The following is an 11247-nucleotide window of genomic DNA, read 5'->3' as shown; positions in this document are numbered from 1 at the left end:
CCCTTTAATCCATTTAAATGCATTTTTAAATAATTTCTAAGAAAAGTCAGAATTTTTTTTGACTATGAAATGAATGCATTTATTTTCAATATACTGTTATGCTTAATTTCTATTTATATTGCTTGTAGTTAGAAAATCTGTTTTGTGTAATTTCTCCTACACGGAATTAATAGAGATTATCTTTGTAGCTTAAATGACATGTTCAGTTTTTATAAATGTTTCATGGATATTTGAAAAGAACATATACCTTCTGTTTACTGGTATAAAGTTACATATTAATACTTCTGACACTGAATGTACTGATTGTGTTATTCAAATTATTTCTATTACCCTACTTATTGTTTCCCTCATCTATAAATTTCTAAGAGAAGTATATTAAAGTCTCCCATTGAGGTCATGGATTAGTATATTTCTCTGAAAATATTTTGCTTTATATTCCTTGATATTTTGAAAATGAGAACATAAAGATTAATAAAAATGAAAATTCCTGATTCACTAATTTTTTTCAATATAAAATATCCATTTTTCTCATGTAATACATTATATCTTAAGCCTTTTTTAATATTGACGTCAGCTTTCTTTTTGTAAGGATGTATTAACTATATTTTTGTTCCAACCCACTCTATTTAATACAGTTCGTCATTTTGTTTCTGTATATCTTTGTGTAATCTTCTATTTTATTTTAATACAATCTGTTTCTGTCATTAATACCATAGTTCAAATATAGTTTTATCACTTTGATTTTGATAGTAAAGTGCTTGTATTTATATATTTTTACACTGAGAAAGAAATATAATCCTATATTATGAAAACTTTGCCACTTAAAAGTAAATCTTTGTGATGATAATATTTACTATAAGAATTTTTTCATTTCATTTCTAACTTCCTTCGTTTTTTCTCAGTGAAACTTAGTTTTTACTGTTTTTTGTTTTTTGGTAATGCATACCTTTTCCTTACTTCCTTTTTCATGTTGTATGACCATGTCTCCAAATCACCTTTTTATTCCAAAGGGCAAGTATAACTGATGAACATTTTCAAGTTTTGCCTCTGCAAAAATGGATATTTACCCTCACACTTGATGGCAGTTTGACTAGACAAAGAATTCTATGTTAAGACACCATTTATTACTGAAGTTATTTTTCAATGTCTTCTAGTAGCTAGGGTTATAAATTGGAATTGTGATGCCACCCATATTCTTGAACTTTTGCAAGTATAGTCTGATACTGCTGCAAGGTACAGAATACCTAACTCAAATAGTATAAAAACAAACAACAAAGACAACAAAAAAAGTCTTTTCTCACAATGAAAACTAGACTAGTGGCATGACAGTACCAGTGTGGATTAATTCACAATGCTGCTATCAACCCAAATACTTTCCTATAGTTGTAATGCTATCTAAAGTATGTTGACCAAATGTCCTTATGGCCAAGACATGGCTGCCACAATTCCAGGAATCACATGCACCCTTAACAACATTTTGCAGTAGAAGAAGGAATGTATTTTTTTTTCTTTTTCCCTTTATCTGAGAAGGCAAACCTTTCCTCTAGAGACAGATTTCTCTTTATGTCCCATTAACCAGACTGAATTACATTTCCAAGCCCAAACCAATCCTTGCAAAGGAAATAAGAGCATCACAGTTCTCCCCTTGAGGAAGAAGTCGACCTTCCCTAAACATACGTAGAACCTGATAAAAGCAAAGTTCTTCCAGATAAAAAAGGAGATGGAGGAATGGCTGCTGTCAGACAATCAGCAGTATCTATCAAAAAAGTAACTTTGGTCGGCGTTCTTAGCACTGCAGCTCCGAGGCAGCAAGATGGCGATGCCACCACCAGCTTGTGAGGGCGGAGGGCAGCCAGCAGGGCCTGTGGCGGGGCAGACCTCCTGGGCTGCTTCACGCAGCCCGTATGTTTATAGGTGTCTGAGGAGCCAGTGCAGTTGCCCTGAGGACAGGTCCTTTGCCCTGCATTACTGCAGGAATGTTTGAAGCCAAAGAAGCCTGTCTGTGCAGTGCATTGCAGCACTCTGGCACCTGGCATCTGAGCTGTGGGACTCAAGCAGCCAATGGACAGCACGGAGACTTCTTGCCATGGCTGCCATAAAAATTTCTTAAAAAAATAAAAAGAACAAGAACCCCTTGGAGCACTTGACATGTGTCCCTTGAAGTTGGGTGGCCACAACAACTATGTATGTCTCATGTAAACAACTTCTAAAAGTCAAAGTCTGGCTGGAGCTGCTCGTGTAAAAAGAGAAACACGAAGTCTGCAGTAGGAACGAGTCACTCATCTACCACGGGCAGCCAGAGGTGCTTGTTTTTCAAGAGTCAGTCGTGGTCCCTGCAGAACTGGGCTAGAACTGAGTCCTCCTAAAAGGAACCCAACATACAAGGCCTAAATGGATGGGGGACGTCAACCAGTAGAGCGTCTTTTTGCAGTAGAAGCCAGGAGCTGAGGGAGGAGTTGCCTATGAGGTAAAAATCGACTGTGGGATGTCACAGGTTTTAAAAAAATATTTCAACCAAGACGCAACTTCAAAAGAGAGTTTCTGATGGCAGTAGAACCTTCTTCTATATTTTCCTTTCAAATGGTAAATGACTTGATGAGCATCGTTTTTAATGCAGAAAAGTGACACCTGCCAACAAGCTATGAAGAAACCAGCCTAAACATACAAGGTTATGCAGACGTGGAAGAACTGAAGTGTATGAATTCCTAGCTTTAAAAATTCAAACTAAGGTTTCTGAGTGGAGAGCCTATGGTTGCTCTGTGAGACTCATCTAGACCTTATTTTCCGGTGAGTAGAGGGCACTGGTGGTCTTCTGACATCTAGGTCACCGCAAGGCTAAATGCCAAGATTTTATGAATAACTAAGGACTTCCTATCAAAATGTTTGTTTAGCTTAAGGACAAAGGGTTTCTGTTTTCTGGTCTTAAGGAAGAATGCAAGGGTTTGATTGGCATAGAAAGGAGTGTGGGGACAGTGCCGAGAGGGAGCCAGCAGGAAGGGCCCTCACCTCCACTGTCAAGTGCCAGAACTTGATCTGGGCCAGTGCCCAGGAGCCCCAAATCTGCCTCTAGTCTGGAGAGTTTGTTAGGAAGTAGGATTGGGCCTTTAAGACAATCTTGTGTGTACCTTGTCTGCTAACAGCATGATGAGTGTTTACTAATACTCTGGCCTAAGTTATTTCACGGAGAACGCTCCCTGCTACATAGTGTTGAAATTACATTCAGAGATTTAAAAAGAAAACTGTGTGTGTAGCAATATTTTTCCACAAAACTGAGTGCAAAATATCTTTAACAAATAATGATGGTAGTAAGAAATATTAGATGTAGTCATGCAAAAATGCATCTCATTTTACAAAGGCTTATTAGAACATTTACAAAATATCCCCTAGGTTTTTAGACTGTGAACCTTACAATCTTACCCATTTTTCTTTGCATTTAAATGCGGCTGTTTGTCCAAAAAACATTAACATGCAAGTTCAGTGATCTCTAGTCTACCAAATATTCTCTCCCGCAGCATGAAGATGATAATGATGATTATAAAATACCACCAAACAAGACTGTACAAATAGATGAGCAGGCACACTGCAGGGCTGAACAGGGTCCAGTACGGTATAGGGAGCAATTTGACCAGAAGGATCCTGGGCACAGACTTGCAAGGTGGAATTACAGTCTGTCCCATAAAGTAAAAAGTCTTCTCCCCCCAGTAGAAGAAGCACAGCCTCTCTTCTTTCTCCTCCCACCACTTGTGGTACCAGAGCTGGAGGTCCTCCTTGGATGTGGGGAGGGTGTCCACTGGGTATCGGTGGACATGGAAGTGGATTTCCTTGGAAAAGTCCTTGAGGAGGACGTGCCTCTCTGTCTGAGGAATGTTATGAGGGTATGCAACCGTGATGTCATGGACAGCGTCCAGGTTCTTACCTTCTCTTAGATGGTCTACTACAAAAGTAAAGCCTGTAGTTCTTGGATGTTAAGACATTTTCATATTTCTGAAGTCCATTCTTTTTAGCAAATTCACTACTTCAAGCTGTGCTATTTTCTGTGAGATCAGTCCCTTCTGGGAATATGAGGAGTTGAAGTGGTTCATGGATATCACAAAAATAATTAATCACATTTTCAAAAAGAAAAAAGTAACTTTGTTGTTGTCGTCTTCCCTGGAGCCTTTTAGAGGTTTTATCCTTTTCTTTACAGTCCAGAAATTTAACCAGAACTTGTGTAGATGTATATTTTTATTTTTCCCATCTTAGTATATAGTGAGTTTTTACAAATTAAAGACTTGAGTCTTCTATAGCTCAGGAAAATTTTCATCTACACTTCTTTGATTATTTCCTGCCTTTATTCTTTCTGGTCTTACATTAAACTTCAAATTTAACTTTCAGATCAACAACTTACTCTTCACCAATAGCCATGCAAATTGTTAGCCTTTCCCTTGATTTTCTTGTTGTTATTTCTTTTCTCATTACTCATTTTTCACAGTCTCTTGGTCTTGTTTATGAATTTTAAATTATCCCCAATCTCTGCAATTACTAAAAAATAAGTTTGTGTGAGGTTATAATCTATTTCCAAAGTTACCTGTTTTTACTTAAGTTGGTCCTGTTTTTTCATATTGTTCTCCTTTCTATACTATTGATTTATCTCAGATGTTTGATGATTTTTCATTTTCTATTCCTATTTATATGCAAAGATCTATATTAGTTAATCTAAGGACACAATTTGAGATTACTTTGTGGTTCTGATGTTTCTCCTGTCTTCTATGGGAGGGAGGGGGTGCTAACTATAGGTTCTCTAGAAATGCATAGGATGAGCTACTTGATAAACTCCCCTTAGTGTGCCTAGGTAGGTGGAAACAGGCAGGCTAAGTACTCCCAAGTTTGCCATGTAAGGAGAGTTCTGAGGAAGTGACAAATATTGGTAGATTTTATGTCTAAAAGAAGCTGCAGTTTTTTCCTTATCTACCTATTACAAAAGTCTAGTTACCTGAGGGTCTACCTTGACTCTCTATTCATCCTCAGTATTTAATATAAGAACTATGTTTATATGCAGAGTCTGTTAATTGGTAAGGCATTCTCAGCACATTGTCCTAGAGCGAATTCTAAACCGAGAAGCTCCATAAAAGGAGGGATGTGAAGAACTAAGGGGAAGAATATTACCTAAGGTACACTTTAAGAAATTAACATGGAGCAGTGTGGCCAAAATGGCAAAGTAAGAAGACCTCACCTCCTCCCATGGGCACACCAAAATTTAAAATATTTACAGAGCAACTATCTATGAGAATGACCTGAAGACTAGAAGAAAAGATTTTCCACAACTAAAGATATAAAGAAGGAACCACAATAAGATGAATAGGAGAGGTAGAGAGGTGGTATAGTCAAGACCCACACCCCTGAGCAGGTGACCCACAATGGGAGGATAAACACAATTGCAGACGTTCTCCCCAGGAAGCAAGGGGTCCAAGCCCCACATTGGGTTCTCCAGCCCAGGGGTCCTGCACCAGGAAGATGAGGCCCCAGAATGTCTGGCTTTAAAGGCTGGCAAGGCTTGCATATGAGAGAGCTAAAGGTCTGTAGGAAAAAGAGACTCCTCTCTTAAAGAGCTCATGCACAAACTCACGTGCTTTAAGTTCTAACACAGAAGCAGTAATTTGCAAGGAGCTTGGGTCAGACCCACTTGCTGATCTTGGAGTCCTCCTTGAGAGGTGAGAGGCAACTGGGACTCCCCCTGGGACACAGACATTGATGAGAGACAATTTAGGGAGCTCATTCTACCATGAGGACACTGATGCTGGCATGTGCCATTCTGGGGTCTTCCCTCTAGTCTGTTAGTGCCAGGGGTAGGCCAATACCAGCTCCCGGGCCCACCTCAGGACATAGCCCCACACACCAGTGGGCCAGCACCAGCACCAGGGCACCCACCTGGGCCCCACAGTCAGCACCCCCTGGACCCAGCCCCAACACCAGTGGGCCAGTACCAGTCCCAGCCCCTCCCCCAGGTCCTACAGGTAGCCTCCCAGGCCCCAACCCTGCCCATGAGCAGGCCAGCATTAGCCCTTAGCCCCCATAGGCCCTGCAGGCAATTGCCCCAGAACCTGGACCCACATACCAGCAGGCCAGCACCAGATCCAAGACCTCACGAATACTACAGCCAGCATCCCCATGGCCCAGCCTCACAGCCAGTGGTCAGGTACCAGACACAGGACCCCCCCAGCCACAGAGCAAGTCGGCCCAGGACATGGTCCTGCCTACCAGAAGGCTGGCACCAGCCTTGAGACTGCCCAGGGAATGTAGCCAGCTGAACCGAAACCCAGATATGCCCACCGATGGGCAAAGAGATACTGCACAAGGCAGAGCCTGGCAGCCAGCCAGGTCAGGGCCCAGCCCTGCCTACCAACAGACTCACATTAGCACCACAAAATAAGGGCCATGCAGCCCACATAGAGGGCAACCCTGCACATATAGCCCTGGTGACCAGAGAGGAGTGTGCTGTTGTGCCCTACAGAACATCTCCTACAGAAGGCCACTTCTTAGATCAGGAAATGTAACCCACCTACCTAATACATGGGGAAAAAAAACACAGAGACTTAAGCAAAGTGAGGAGATAGTAAAATATGTTTTAAGCAAAGGAACAAGACAAAACCTCAGAAAAGAAGTAAATGACAAGGAGATGAGCAATTTAACAGGTAAAGAATTCAAAATAATGATCATAAAGATGCTCAAAAAACACAAAAGAATGAAAACAGTGAGAATTTTAACAAAGTTAGAAAATATAAAGAAGAACCAAATAAAGCTGAAGAATACAATAAATGAAGTAAAAAATATACTAGAAGGAGTCAACAGTAGATTAGACGATAGAGGGGAATGGATCAGTGAACTGGAAGACAGAATAGCAAAAATCACTCAAGCTAAAGACAAAAGAATTTTTTTTAAATAAGGATAATTTAAGAGACTTCAGGGACAATATCAAGTATACTAACATTCGCATTGTAGGGGTCCCAGAAGTAGAAAAGAGAAAGAAAGTGACAGACAACTTATATGAAGAAAAAAAATAGCTGAAAACTTCCCTAATGTAGAAGAGGAAACAGAATTCCAGGTCCAGGAAGCACAGAGTCCCAAACAAGATTCCTCAAAGAGGTCCACACCAAGACACATTATAATTAAAATGGCAAAAATTAAAGATAAAAAGATAATCTTAATAGCAGTAAGAGAAAAACAACCAGCTATGTACAAGAGAACTCCCATAGCTATCAGCTGACTTTTCAGCAGAAATTTTGCAGGGCAAAAGGGAGTGGCATGATATATTCAAAGTGATGAAAGGAAAAAAAAAACAATGCTACAACCAAGAATATTCTACCAGGCAAGGTTATCATTCAGATTTGAAGGACAGATAAAATGTTTTACAGACAAGCAAAAGCTGAAAGATTTCAGCACCACTAAGCTGGCTTTACATAAATGTTAAAGGGACTTCTCCAAGCAGAAAAGACCACAACTAGAAATAGGAAATTCGCAAAAGGAAAAATATCACTGGTAAAGGCAAACATACAGTAAAGGTAGTCACTTATAAAACTAGTAAGAAGGTTAAAAGACAAAGGTATTATAATTATCTATATTCACAATAAAAAGTTAAAGGATACACATGAAGAAAGATGTAAAATATGATGTCAAAACATTAAAAGTGAGCAGGTGGAGTAAAAATGCAGGTTTGTTAGAATGCATTCAAACTTAAGAGATCATCACCTTAAAATAATCATATACATAAACAAAAATATTAAAATATATTTTAAAACAAAGACTGTAACAAGAGACAAAGAAGGACATTACATAATAAGAAAAGGATCAATCCAGCAAGAAGATATAACAATTGTAAATATGTATGCACCCAACATAGGAGCACCTAAATACATAAAGCAAATATTACATAAAGGGATAAATTAACAGTAACACAATAACAGTAGGTGACTTTATCATCTCACTTACATCAATGGACAGATCATATAGAAAGAAAACCAATGAGGAAACACTGCCCTTAATACATTAGATCAGATGGACTTAATACATGTCTAAAGAACAGTCCATCCAAAAGCAGTAGAGGGACTTCCCTGGTGGTGCAGTGGTTAAGAATCCACCTGCCAATTCAAGGGACATATGATTGATCCCCAGTCTGGGAAGATTCCACATGCTGCAGAGCAACTAAGCCCACGTGCCACAACTACTGAGCCTGCGCTTTAGAGGCCATGAGCAACAACTACTGAGGCCGCGTACCACAACTACTGAAGCCCATGCACCTAGAGCTTGTGCTCCACAACAAGAGAAGCCACCACAATGAGAAGCCCATGCACTGCAATGAACAGTAGTCCCCGCTCACCACAACCAGAGAGCCGGGGGGCTCGCCACTGCCCCCACGTGCAGCAACAAAGACCCAATGCAGCCAAAAATAAATAAAATAAATTAGTTTAAAAAATAAATAAAATACTGTTTAGAAAAAAAAGAAACAAAAGCAGTAGAATACATATTCTTTTCAAGTGCACATGGAACATTCTCAAGAATAGATCACATGCTAGGCCTCAAAACAAGTCTCAGTAAATTTAAGAAGACTGAAATCATATCAAGCATCTTTTCCTACCACAACACTATGAGACCAGAAATCAACTACAAGAAAAAAACTGCAAAACACACAAACACATGGAGAATAAACAATATGCTACTAAACAACCAATGAGTATTGAAGATCAAAGAGGAAATTTTTTGAAAGGCACAGAGACAAAGAAAACAGAAATTCAACAATCTAAAATCTAAGGGACACAGCAAAGCAGTTGTAATGAGGAAGTTTATAAAAGCCTATCTCAGGAAACAAGAAAAATATGAAATAAACAATTTAACCTTAAACATAAAGGAACTACAAAAGAAAAACAAAACCCAAAGTTAGTAGAAAGAAAGAATAAAAATTAGAGCAATTAAGTAAAACAGAAACCATAAAAAAGCAAAGATCAATGGAAATAAGAGCTTTAAAAAGATAAACAAAATGATAAAACTTTAGCCAGACTCATCAAGAAAAAAAAGGAGAGGGCCCAAATAAAATCAGAAATGAAAGAGGAAACATTACAATCAAGAATACAAAATATCATAGGAAATTACCATGACCAGTTATATGCCAATAAACTAGACAACCTGAAGAAATGGATAAATCCCTAGAACTATACAATCTCCTAAAACTGATCAGGAAGAAACAGAAAATGAAGAGACAGATTACAAGTAATGAAACTGAATGAATAATAAATAAAACTCCCCATGTACAAAAGTCCAGGACCAGATGGCTTCACAGGTGAATTCTACCAAACTTTAAAAATGAGTTAAATACCTACCCTTATCAAAATATTCCAGAAATTTGAAGAGGAAGGAATGCTTCCAAACTCACTTTACAAGGCCAGCATGATCCTGATACCAAAATCAGACAAAGACACCACCAAAAAAAGAGAATTACAAGCCAACATCTATGATGAACATAGATGCAACAACTCCTCAACAATATATAAGCAAAACAAATTCAACAATACATTTAATGATCATACAACATGATCAAGTGGGATTTATCTCAGGGATGCAAGAACGTTCCAATACCCACAAAACAAAATTATGATACAGCACATCAACAAATTGAAGGATAAAAATCATATGATCATCTCAATAGAGCAGAAAAGGCTTTTGACAAAATTCAACATCCAATTATGATAAAAACACTCAACGAAGTGGGTACACAGAGGAAATTACCTCAACATCATAAAGACCATATATGACAAACACAGAGCCAACATCATTCTCAACACTGAAAAGCTGAAAGCATTTCCCCTAAGATCAGGAACATGACAAGGTCGCTCACTTCACCACTTTTTATTAACATAGTATTCAAGTCTTAGCTCCACAATCAGAAAAAAAAAGAAGTAAAAATACTCCAAATTGGAAAAGAAGAGGTGACACTGTCACTGTTAACAGAGAACATGCTACTCTATATAGAAAATCCTAAAGACACCACCATAAAACTTAGAATTAATAAATGAACTCAGTAAAGTTTCAGGATACAGAAATCTGTGTGTTTCTATACACTAACAGTGAACTAGGAGAAAGAGAAATTAATAAAATAATCTCATTTAAAATTGCATCAAAAGGAACAAAACACGTAGAAATAAATCTAACTAAGAAGGTGAAAGACCTGAACTCAGTAAACTAGAAGACAATGATGAAAGAAATTGAAGACCATACAAACAGATGGAAAGATCCACAGTGTTCTTGGATTGGAAGAATCAATATTGTTAAAATGACCATACTATGCAAGGTAATCTACATATGCAAGGCAATCTACATATTCAATCCAATCCCTATCAAAATACCAATGGCATTTTTCACAAAACAAGAACAAATAATTCTAAAATGTTTATGAAAACACAAAAGACCCTAAATAGCCAAAACAATTTTAAGAAAGTAAAACAAAACTGGAGGTATCATGCTCCCTGATTTCCAACTATACTACAAAGCTACAGTAATCAAAATAATATGGTACTGGCACAAAAACAGACACACAGATCAATGGAACAGAATAGAGAGCCCAGAAATGAATCCAAACTTATATGGGCAATTAATATATGACAAGAAGGCAAGAATGTACAGTCAAAGAAAGACAAATACCATATGATATCACTTATATGTGGAATCTAAAATATGACACAAATCAAACTATCTAAAAAACAGAAACAGACTCACAGACATAGAGAACAGACTTGTGGTTGCCAAGGAGGGGTAGGGGAGGGATGGATTGGGAGTTTGGGATTAGCAGATGCAAACTATTATATATAGAATGCATAAACAACAAGGTCCTACAGGGAAGTATATTTAATACCCTGTGATAAACCATAATGGAAAAAAATATGAAAAAGAATATATATATATATACACACACACACACACACATATATATATACACACATATATATACACATATATATATATATACACACACAACCGAATCACTTTGCTGTACAGCAAAAATTAACACACTGTAAATCAACTGTATTTTAAATAAAAAAATAAATAAAACGTGAAGTTTTAAAATACCTTCTCTGATTTCAACACTTCACTATCCCTTCCTTGTTTTAGCATTCTCCCAAAGTCATGGTAATGAGGGATAATATCAGGAAAAGTCAGATAAGCACTGGAGCCTTTGCTCCAAACTTTGAGACTGCCTGACTTTACTGTGCCCAGCCTACC

General features: G+C 38.0%; 1 pseudogene; it reads right to left on the bottom strand.

The window, feature by feature from the left end:
- Positions 1 to 1667: 1667 nt before the first annotated feature.
- Positions 1668 to 6149, bottom strand: LOC113626938 (lysocardiolipin acyltransferase 1 pseudogene; annotated as a pseudogene).
- Between the last annotated feature and the right edge of the window lie 5098 nt (positions 6150 to 11247).

This window comes from Aethalodelphis obliquidens, unplaced genomic scaffold, assembly GCF_003676395.1.
Source record: "Aethalodelphis obliquidens isolate GAN/ISIS:26980383/991018 unplaced genomic scaffold, ASM367639v1 scaffold1, whole genome shotgun sequence".
In the NCBI taxonomy this organism is placed as follows: Eukaryota; Metazoa; Chordata; class Mammalia; order Artiodactyla; family Delphinidae; genus Aethalodelphis; species Aethalodelphis obliquidens.
The sequence above is the reverse complement of the archived record's forward strand: the minus strand, read 5'-3'. Positions and strand labels throughout refer to the sequence as shown.